Here is a 9463-nt window from a genome sequence, read left to right on the forward strand (position 1 = left end):
GGCCTATATGGAAATGGGCCATTTTCCATAATGGGCCCATTTCAGAATTCCATCTGATTTAACACTTGATTGTAAACCATCAGACTTTTTCCCATAATTTTTCAGTGGGTGTTCTTGTCTTCCTTCCAGATGAAACCTTGAGAAAAGGAGCCAAGACTATAATAGTGGTCCTGTACCACAGTGCAGGAAGAGAATGAACAGAGAGATCACTGGCTTTTTTTTTTTTTTTCGGTGCTTGCACCATATCCTACGTGGTTTCATGCCATCTCATTTTCTCCCTGAAATATGTTCACAGTAAGTATTAGCAGCTTCATTTTATAATGAGGAAGCTGAGGCCCAGAGAGGTTAAGTAGCTTACTCCATAATAAGTGGCTGAAGAGAACTTAATAAAGTCAATCTGATTACAAAGCACAAATTTCCTGCTATAGAAATCTGAACAATGAAAGACAACAAACATTCTAATTTCCTTTCTCTTTTAGCCATCCCTCTAAATATCAGTACCGTTTGGGTACTCAATACCACACAATATTCTAAATCACTATATTGTTATCAATGTCCAAAGAGCTCTAAGAGTAAATAGTCAACGGAAATTGAGAACAGTAAAACTGAGCCAGTGCAGTAACATGTTTACTTATGAAAATCATTGATAATGTGGCCATTATAGATATGCCCTGTAAAGCAAGATAAATAATGAAGTAGTAATTATGAAACATTGCAACTAATCGAAAGACTCCAGTTTTATAGTTTCTGATGGTCCCAGCATGCCTTTCCAACCTGATCTTTACCTACTTCATTGTACCCATGCTACAGCCATCTCATTTCTTGCCTCCATGCCCTTTTATTTTTCCATTTGAAATATCCTCTCCAGTACCTCCACCTCTTCAAATCTTACCTATATTCAAAATATCATTTCTTCCCTTCAGTCTTCCTTAACCTCCTCCTTTGCATCTACTAGCTAGACTCTCCACATGCTAATAAACACAGATGTTTTCCACCCCATATTCCATTCTCCTCTCCTTCCTGTGCTCACAAATAAACCACATTTCACATTCACTTAATTGGACCATGTGGCGGATTTATGCCAACAGAATGCAAACAGAAGTGATATTCGTCATTTCTAGACTGTAGTGGTTTGAAAATATGTTCACAAATTCTTTGATGCTACTTCTTTCAAGAAGTGGAACTCGATTCCCCTTCTTTTGCATGTGGGTTGGACACAGTGATTCTCTTCTAATGAACAAATATGGTGGAGGTGGCAGTATATGACTTCTGAGGGTAGATCATAAAAGCCGTTAAGCTTCTGCTTTATGTGTTCTCTCTCTCCTCTCTCCCCTCACTCTTTCTCAGATGAGGTGACTGGCTCTGGGGGAAGCCTATGGCCATGTTGTAAGGACACTCAATCAGCCCGGTGGAGAGGTCCACATGGCAAGGAACTAAGGCCTCCTGCTAACAGCCAACAAAGAACTGAGACCTTCTGCCAATAGCCATGAGAAAGTCCTCTTGGAAGAGAATCTTCCCATCTCATTCAAGCCTTCAGATGACCACGGCATGGGCAAACTTTGATTGCAGTCTCATGAGAGACCCAGAGCCAGAACCATCCAGTTAAGCTGCTATCGAATTCCTGAGCCCATCTAAATCGTGTTAATACCTGTCGTAAACAGATAACTAACAGATTAATAAGCAACTCATATACAGGCTTAGCTACAAATCATTCCATACCGTATTTTACTCAAACTGTTTTTTCCTAGTTTTGCCTTGAAGTGAATGAAGCTCTAGAAAGCCAAAGGACAGAAGGAGATAGGACCTCTGAGTCATCTGGAGGAGTGGTACCCTAGAAAGCCATCCCTATCATGCTAACTCACAAATTTGGGACTTGTTTGCTATAGTAGTTAGTGCTACTAATTCTGTGTAATATACTCTCCTTTTTACTTCTCATAGCATTTGTTGTTCTCTACCATATATAATTATTTGCATAAATATATTTTTTCATTTTAGTCTATTAGTTGCTTAAAAAAACAAACAAACAAACAAACTACATTGCCATGGTTTGACTGTGTCCTCCAGAAGCATGTGTTGGAAACTGAATTGCCATTGTAACAGTATTAAGAGGTGGGACCTCTCAGAGGTGAGTAGGCCATGAGGGCTCTGCCTGCATGAATGGATTAATGCTGTTATTTCAGGAGTGAGTTTCTTATAAAAGGACAAGGTAGGCCCCCTTCACACTCTCTCTGTTGCACACTCTCTTGGCCGTCTGCCCTCTGACATGGGATGACACAGCAAGAAGGCCCTTCCCAGGTGCAACCCCTCCATCTTGGACTTCTCAGCTTCTAGAACTGTGAGCCAAATATATTTCATTTTTTTATAAATTACCCAGTCTTTGGTATTGTTACAGCAGCACAAACCGGACTAAAACACGAAATGAGAAATTACAAGATGCTTGGTGGTATGTGCTTTGCCAATGTATCTCAATTAATTCTTGCAATAACCCTCTACAGTAAATACTATTATTACTCTGATTTTTCAGATGTGAAATATGAGCCTGGGAGAGGTAAAGTGACTTGCTCATAGCCCAGAAGAGGCCAAGCTGACAAATCTGAGGATTCCTAAAGTCACGTCCTTAGCCACACTCTAACACACTCCCTCCCAGTTAGCCCTGCATCTCACACGGTGCCTAACAAAGTGTCTTACACACAGTTGTTGGTTAATTTGTGCCAGTGACTGCATGAATAAGTGAATGAAGAAATAGCAATATGTTAAAAGGGGAAATGTCATAAAAGTTCACAAAGAATCAAAAAATCCTGTTGCTCTCAAATATTTTTTCCTCATACAAATGGCCCTTTTTACTTGTATGTCTCTGAACTTTAGGGTGCTGGTGGCTAGAACACATAAAGAGATTCATTCACTGGATGGAAAGCATGCTTAGAGAATACTAAGAAATTCTTCATAATGTCTACTTTTAGATCAAGAGCCTCAAGTGCTTCAGGACATCAAACAAATTTAGAACTTTTCTGAAAAGCCGATTCATTAAGGAAAGCTGCTGAAATCCACAGGCACCTTTTAAGGAGAGGACAGGGACATAGCGATGGGTGCCCTTTCACTAGAAACCTGTGTCCATTCACAACCAGGCTGGGGAGACTCAGAGCGTGACAAAGCTTTAATTGTTCTTGCCAGAACAACATGGTAATGGAGTGAAAGAGTGGGTGCCCTGTGTACCGAGGAAAAAAGGCAGTAAATGAGTCCCTGGCAGCACCGCAGCAGGTCAACCTTAACAAAGATGGGGACGGCACTCTGCCAGAAAGCCAGTCTCAGCAAACTTGCTGAGTTAAAACTACCAGATTTAAGCTAAAAACAGCGATATTTCCAAAATATGCAGCCTGTGCACCATGGGAAAAGGAAGACTATCCCTACCTGGGGAGTAGGTAAGTAAGAAATAGTCTCCCACTCTTTTAAAGAAAGCCATGTCCCAGGCTTCCTTTCTGATTTGCTCGGAATTGGCATTAGCCTCAAGTCATCACCCCTGCCTCCACTTCAGGTTCACATTTATGTCTGTTCCAATTCTCTCCAAAGAAAGCTTCAACTTTCCTTACTGTAAACTTTTTTTTCTGAAACGAAAAATATTGTACTTCAACATTTAACTTTGGGGACTGAAGCAGAAGGAAGCAGACATTTGTTTCCCATGCTAATTTTTTTTTTTTTTTTGACAGGGTCTTGCTCTGTTGCCTAGGCTGGAGTGCAGTGATGCAAACATAGCTCACTGTAGCCTTGACCTCCTGGGCTCAAGCAATCCTCCTGCCTCAGCCTCCTGTGTAGCTGGGACCACAGGCGTGGGCCACCAAGACTGGCCAATTTTTTTATTTTTATTTTTGGTAGACATAGGGTTTCACCATATTGCTCAGATAGGTCTTGAACTCCTGGGCTCGACTGCCTCGGCCTCCCTAAGTGCTGGGATTACAGGTGTGAGCCACCATGCCTGGCTAATTTTACTTTTTTAATATTAGAGGAGTTCATCAAGGTGATGATTATGACCACTTGGATCTCTGGGGTTGTTTTTTTCTATTATTGTTCCAAATAAGTTAAATTTTTTTTAAAACTTTTGTAACTATAAATCTCCACCCCCAAATAACAGTCATTTTTCCCATAAACAAAACCCTTACTTCTCAGAGGAAAGTCCATTCTGTGTGTGTTCCTTGGGCTAGAATATTATAGAACACCTTCACAAAACAAGAAAAGACCCCAGATTATTAGGGTTTTTTAAATTTTAGTATCGCTTAAAGTGGCATAATCATGTAGTATTATTTTAAATAAATCACTGATTTCCAACTGAGGGTGATTGTCCCCCAAACGACATTTGGCAATGTCTAGAAACATTTTTGGTTCTCACCACTGATTGGGGTGGAGGAGGGTCGTGCCTAGTGGATAGAGGCCAGAGAGCCTGCTGCTAAGTATCCTACAGTGCATAGGACAGTCCCCACAACAAAGAATTACCTGGCCCGGAATGTCAGTGGTGCCCAGGTTGAGAAACCTTGACATAGGCATATTGACTCTATTATAGAATATACAGAAGAAGTTCACACTAACGTTATGCTCAATAAGATGTTGGCAGGGGCGATCATTTCTTCATTGGTTGGATGACATACCAAGTGTGAGGTTGAAAATGGCCAGATTTGGGGGCACAAGTTTGTGCCCTTTCTTCCTGTATGTGCAAGGCACTTGATAAATACTGTAAAATAGGACTGAATCAATCCTTGATCCTTTTTTCCTTTATCTAATAAATATTTGTTGAATCTCTGCTATGCTATCAGATACATAAGGTTTTGGGATTTTGTTGTTTTGTTTTCATAGCTCACTGCACTCTTGAACTCCTGGGCTCAAGCAATCCTCCTGCCTTTACCTCCTGAGTAAGTAGAACTACAGGCCTGTATCACAATGCCTGGCTATGTTTTGGCAGGGGTGGGAGGGGGATTATTTTTAGTAGAGACAGGGTCTTGCTATGTTCAGCCCAGGCTGGTCTTGAACGCCTGAACCCAAGCAATCCTCCTGCCTCAGCCTCCCGAAGTGCTGGGATTACAAGTGTGAGCCATCGCAATGGCTAAACACAGCTTTTAAGAGAGCTGGTGCCTCAACCATGAGCACGCCTGTTCTTAATCAGAAAAAGGGCCCAGGCCATTTCTCAATACTGCAATCAGTATTTTGGTCAGGCTATGTCTCTGAAGAACTAAAATAAAATGAGAACGAAACTGAAATGTTAAAGTACCTTTTATACTAAATATGCATAAAATTAATTTCCAGTATGGCCGATTTTGTCATGCTGTAATTATAAATAAATTTCTACCCCTTTGGGAAAGCCAAGGCCTAAAAGGGCACCAATTCAGGGGACGTATTGAAGCTAAATAAGCCAAGCAAGTTAGATTTTAGGCCTGGAACATGGGTGGGAGGGCTTCTGGTACTTTCACTTTATAATACAATGTCTAACTTGTCCCCACCCTAACCCGTTCGTTGTCTCAGGACAGGAGGTGCTCTGGGACTTCCCTTCGCATCTAAAATAGCCGGAAGGATGTGAGCGTGTGGTCCCAGGGGCTGGACTTGCCTCATCACTCGGAAAGGATTCACTGGGAAAGTTCCCAAACTACCCCTCCCTGAGCAGTCATGAATCCACACTTAATTTGCCCCATCAAAGTAGGCCTCATGAAAATATTTTCCCTCAAACTTAAAAAACCACAGCAGGATGAATTCTCTCAGAAGTTATCATAGTTGTAGCATTATTGATCCATGAACAATTGAATTCTTTGAATTCATGCCTAAGAACACAAAAGAAGCCCCTGCACTTTTTTCACAAGCCTCTGTGGAATTTCGCATTCCAATGAAAGCAAATTACACTTATTTTTTATTTAGCAACAGCACTATTTCCAACCACCAATGTAACCACTTAATAGAGTTTTGTTTATGATTTAGCAAGATTTTTTTTTCTAATAACAAAAAAATGCAGCTACAAAGCCCTAAGCTCAGAAAAATACATTTGCAAAAACATATTGCAAATGTAACTCTCTTCTGTTTTTTAGTTGCCTTTAAGGAAAGTCTTAATTGGAAGAGCAGCATTGTCACCAACTACTGTGCCAAAACCAAAGCTGATTCAGGGCTGGCTGAACCCACTGAGCTGAGGTCAGGGCAGATGCAGCCCGTCCTCCGTGCTGGGCAGGAGTCTGTGGAGGATTCTGCGTCTGTCCATCCCAGTTGTGAGTACTCCTAGTTGGCCCCGCCAGCCACTCCTAACAGTCTTAGCTTAGAGCTCACCTCCAGTCCTAGAGGTGCCCAAAGCCCTAGTCAGGGTCCAGACCCTACAGTCTGTCTCAAGGTTTGAGGTGCTCTGGTCTGACCCAGAAATAGCCCAGACCCTTTGGAGCCGTGGGAGTAGTTGCAGGGTCCAGGACCCATCAAACAGTCCCGATCAATCCACTAGCTACTCACATCCAAGGGCTTTGACTAGAACCAGAAAAATTATAGGAATGCAGCAAACCAACTGCCTGGATGCATTCAGCCCTGGGTCAGTCACAATAGGTGTTCAGAACCCCTGGTTCTATGTAATCAATCAAAGACAGACATCTTCCACTACGAACTGAAACCTCGGCAGGCTCACTGGCCTTAAATCACGCCTGTGTCACTCTGGAGCTATGGAATGAGTTAAACCTCAGCATGCTCCTTGACGTTAACTCATTCCAGTTTCTCAAATGAGAACAAAGAAAACATCAGAAGGTATCCATCAACAGTGGACTGCTCTCCGCACTTGGCTAAGCATTGTATCTTCACTCGTAACTCAGAATTTCCCTTCGCTTACAGGTTTAATGCAAATCATTTGTTTGGTTAAATGATGGCACACATATTTGGTTTTTAATTTATAATGTACTGTGTTTACTATGGGGGAGGCAGTGTCTGCAGTTCTTTATAAATACTAATGTATCTATATGTGTATTTATGTGCATATTTATAAAGGTACTTATAGTATGTACATTTACAACGAAATGTTGTAACACATCAAGGGTTTGCATACATTCAAATAAAACACTTTAGATTCTTTGACTGAATTTATTTTGTAATATTTTTAATTTCTGAATATGTGCCCATTTTAAGAAAGTAAACAAAGTTGTATAAAGAAAAAGTGAATAATTCTTGTTGTCCCCTTTCAAGTTCATCCTCCTGAGGTAACAGCAATGTTTTCTAGTGTTTACCAATGTGCAGGATAAGCCTTCTGAAAGGAGTTATTTTTTTTTTAAGTTTTAAAAAGAGGCCAGGCACAGTGGCTCATGCCTGTAATCCCAGCACTTTGGGAGGCCGAGGCGGGCAGATCATGAGGTCAGGAGATAGAGACCATCGTGGCTAACACGGTGAAACCCCGTCTCTACTAAAAACACAAAAAATTACCCAGGCATGGTGGCGGACGCCTGTAGTCCCAGCTACTCGGGAGGCTGAGGCAGGAGAATGGCGTGAACCCGGGAGATTGCACCACTGCACTCCAGCCCGGGTGACAGAGCGAGACTCCGTCTCAAAAAAAAATAAAATATAAAAAATAAAAATAAAGTTTTAAAAAGAAAAGTGTCAAAGCAAACTGCATACAACACGATAAAAAAATTATTTCAAGTAAAAAGAGAAACAAATAAAGTGGGAGACAAGATAAAAGATTCATTTCCTCAACATGGAAAAGGAGTAAATAGCATGGCTGCAGTAGAATTTTTACATTAATGCAGTTGAGTAAGGAATGAAGAACTGCAAATCAGTGTAGACCTGGGAGGATGGCAGACATATTTTAGGACTTTCAGATTGATTGGCGAGTTTTCATTGTTATCTAGACATAGCAAGTACCTAGGAGGTCCTTTCAACAGACATTTCCTCTCAGGAATTTTTAGTCCATGCCCTTTTGAAACCCTCAGGACCCCTGAGATTGCATTCTAATGTTCTGCCAAAGTAAAAAGGAAATCTCGTCCCTCTTTCCTGGAGAAAGGAACTGGGTATCCTAAAGGGAATTCTGGAAACAGTTTGTCCACTAAAACCCAGCATCTTCCGAGAGCCTGTGTTCTCCCCTGTGATGCATGCAGGCAACATTTCACTCAACCTTCAAGAAGGCTTCAAAGCTGAGGGAAGCTCACAAGTGCACTGGAGAATCGATCTAGAGTGGCCAAGGAGTCCCCTGTGGGACTTAATGTGGCACAACAGAGAGAAGATTCTGCATGGAGGGCTGCACCCCAAAATCGAGAAGGGAGCAATGAGGACTAAAAAAATACTCTAAACCCTGCAGGGTCACCACTGTAGCCCTCAGAATAAAGTGAAGGCTTCGGACTCCAGGGACCACCCTTCCAGCTGTAAAAATGTTGTGGACTGAGCATCTTTGTCTTCCACAGAGACCAAAACAAAGATCAAATAATCAAGAGATGTAAAGTGGGAACAGAGAACTCCCTAGCTTGTTGACCTTAACTTAGAATATGATTTGGAAGTTTTGTTGTATCACATGGTAATCAGTCTCTTGGCCTTTTAAAAATATATGTGTTAACAGTTATCTCGTATCTGAACAGAGCTCTCTTAACCTCTCCCCATAGCTAATTAATGATTCTTAAAGAGGGCAGATGTCTTGACTTAAACTTGTGTTGGAAATAATATTGGGATGTGATTAAGATGGTGTATGTCTAAGGCGGTGGTTTGACACTCTGGTTGCACATTAGAATCACTAGGAGAGTTTTATAACACTGATACCTGGAATCCATCCTCAGACATTCTGATCTGATTGTTGTGAGTTAGGGGCAGGCTACCCATATCATTTTTAGAAGTCCCCCAGGTGATTTGAATATGCAGGCAACCGTGAGAAACACAGGTCTAAGTGATTCAGGCTCACTGGGATCCTAATCCCTTTCTAAATAACCACCCTTTCAACAACACAAGCAACGCTTTATTACAAGCCTGGATTCCAAATCTCACTGCAGCACGGTGATGAGTCAGGCCGGACCTAATGAATGCCTTTGCATGCACCTCAAGAGCCAAAAACAACTGAAGGGCTAACTCTTCCTCTCCATCCCCAAGTCCAAACCCACGCCTCTGTTCTTCACCGTCCCACCAAGAGGAACAGTCACACCTGTCAGCAGGAAGCAGAACGAACACCAAAGAAACCAGAGAATCCCTCTTGAGGCCTGGAGGAATGCTGGCCTGGGCCTCTCCCAGGTCGACAGAGAAGGATGTGGAAAGGGGAGAGGGACGCTGACCCTCAAGGAGGCTCCTTCTCAACCTGTTTTGCTTAATCCTGGAAGAAGGAAAATGTGAAGACACAGCTGGAGCTTCCCTGAGGAACCTGAACTCTCCAGGTTCCTGAAGGAAGAAAGAATGAGGTTGAGGGCAGTGGTGAATAGAAGGGCAGCCCAAGCCTTCTCCAAAGAGGGCAACGCCTCCGACCTCTCAGTCCTCTGGCTGAATCGACAGTCAGCAG

The 9463-nt window shown here is 42.2% G+C and overlaps 1 long non-coding RNA gene across 1 annotated transcript; it reads left to right on the forward strand.

Moving 5' to 3' along the window:
- The first annotated feature begins 234 nt into the window (after nt 1–234).
- Nucleotides 235–6929, forward strand: LOC110741060. The gene is made up of 3 exons (XR_002516643.2): nt 235–3419; nt 4843–4898; nt 5506–6929. It is a non-coding gene; the product is annotated as an uncharacterized LOC110741060 (long non-coding RNA).
- Nucleotides 6930–9463: the final 2534 nt, after the last annotated feature.

Source organism: Papio anubis, chromosome 14 (genome assembly GCF_008728515.1).
Source record: "Papio anubis isolate 15944 chromosome 14, Panubis1.0, whole genome shotgun sequence".
In the NCBI taxonomy this organism is placed as follows: Eukaryota; Metazoa; Chordata; class Mammalia; order Primates; family Cercopithecidae; genus Papio; species Papio anubis.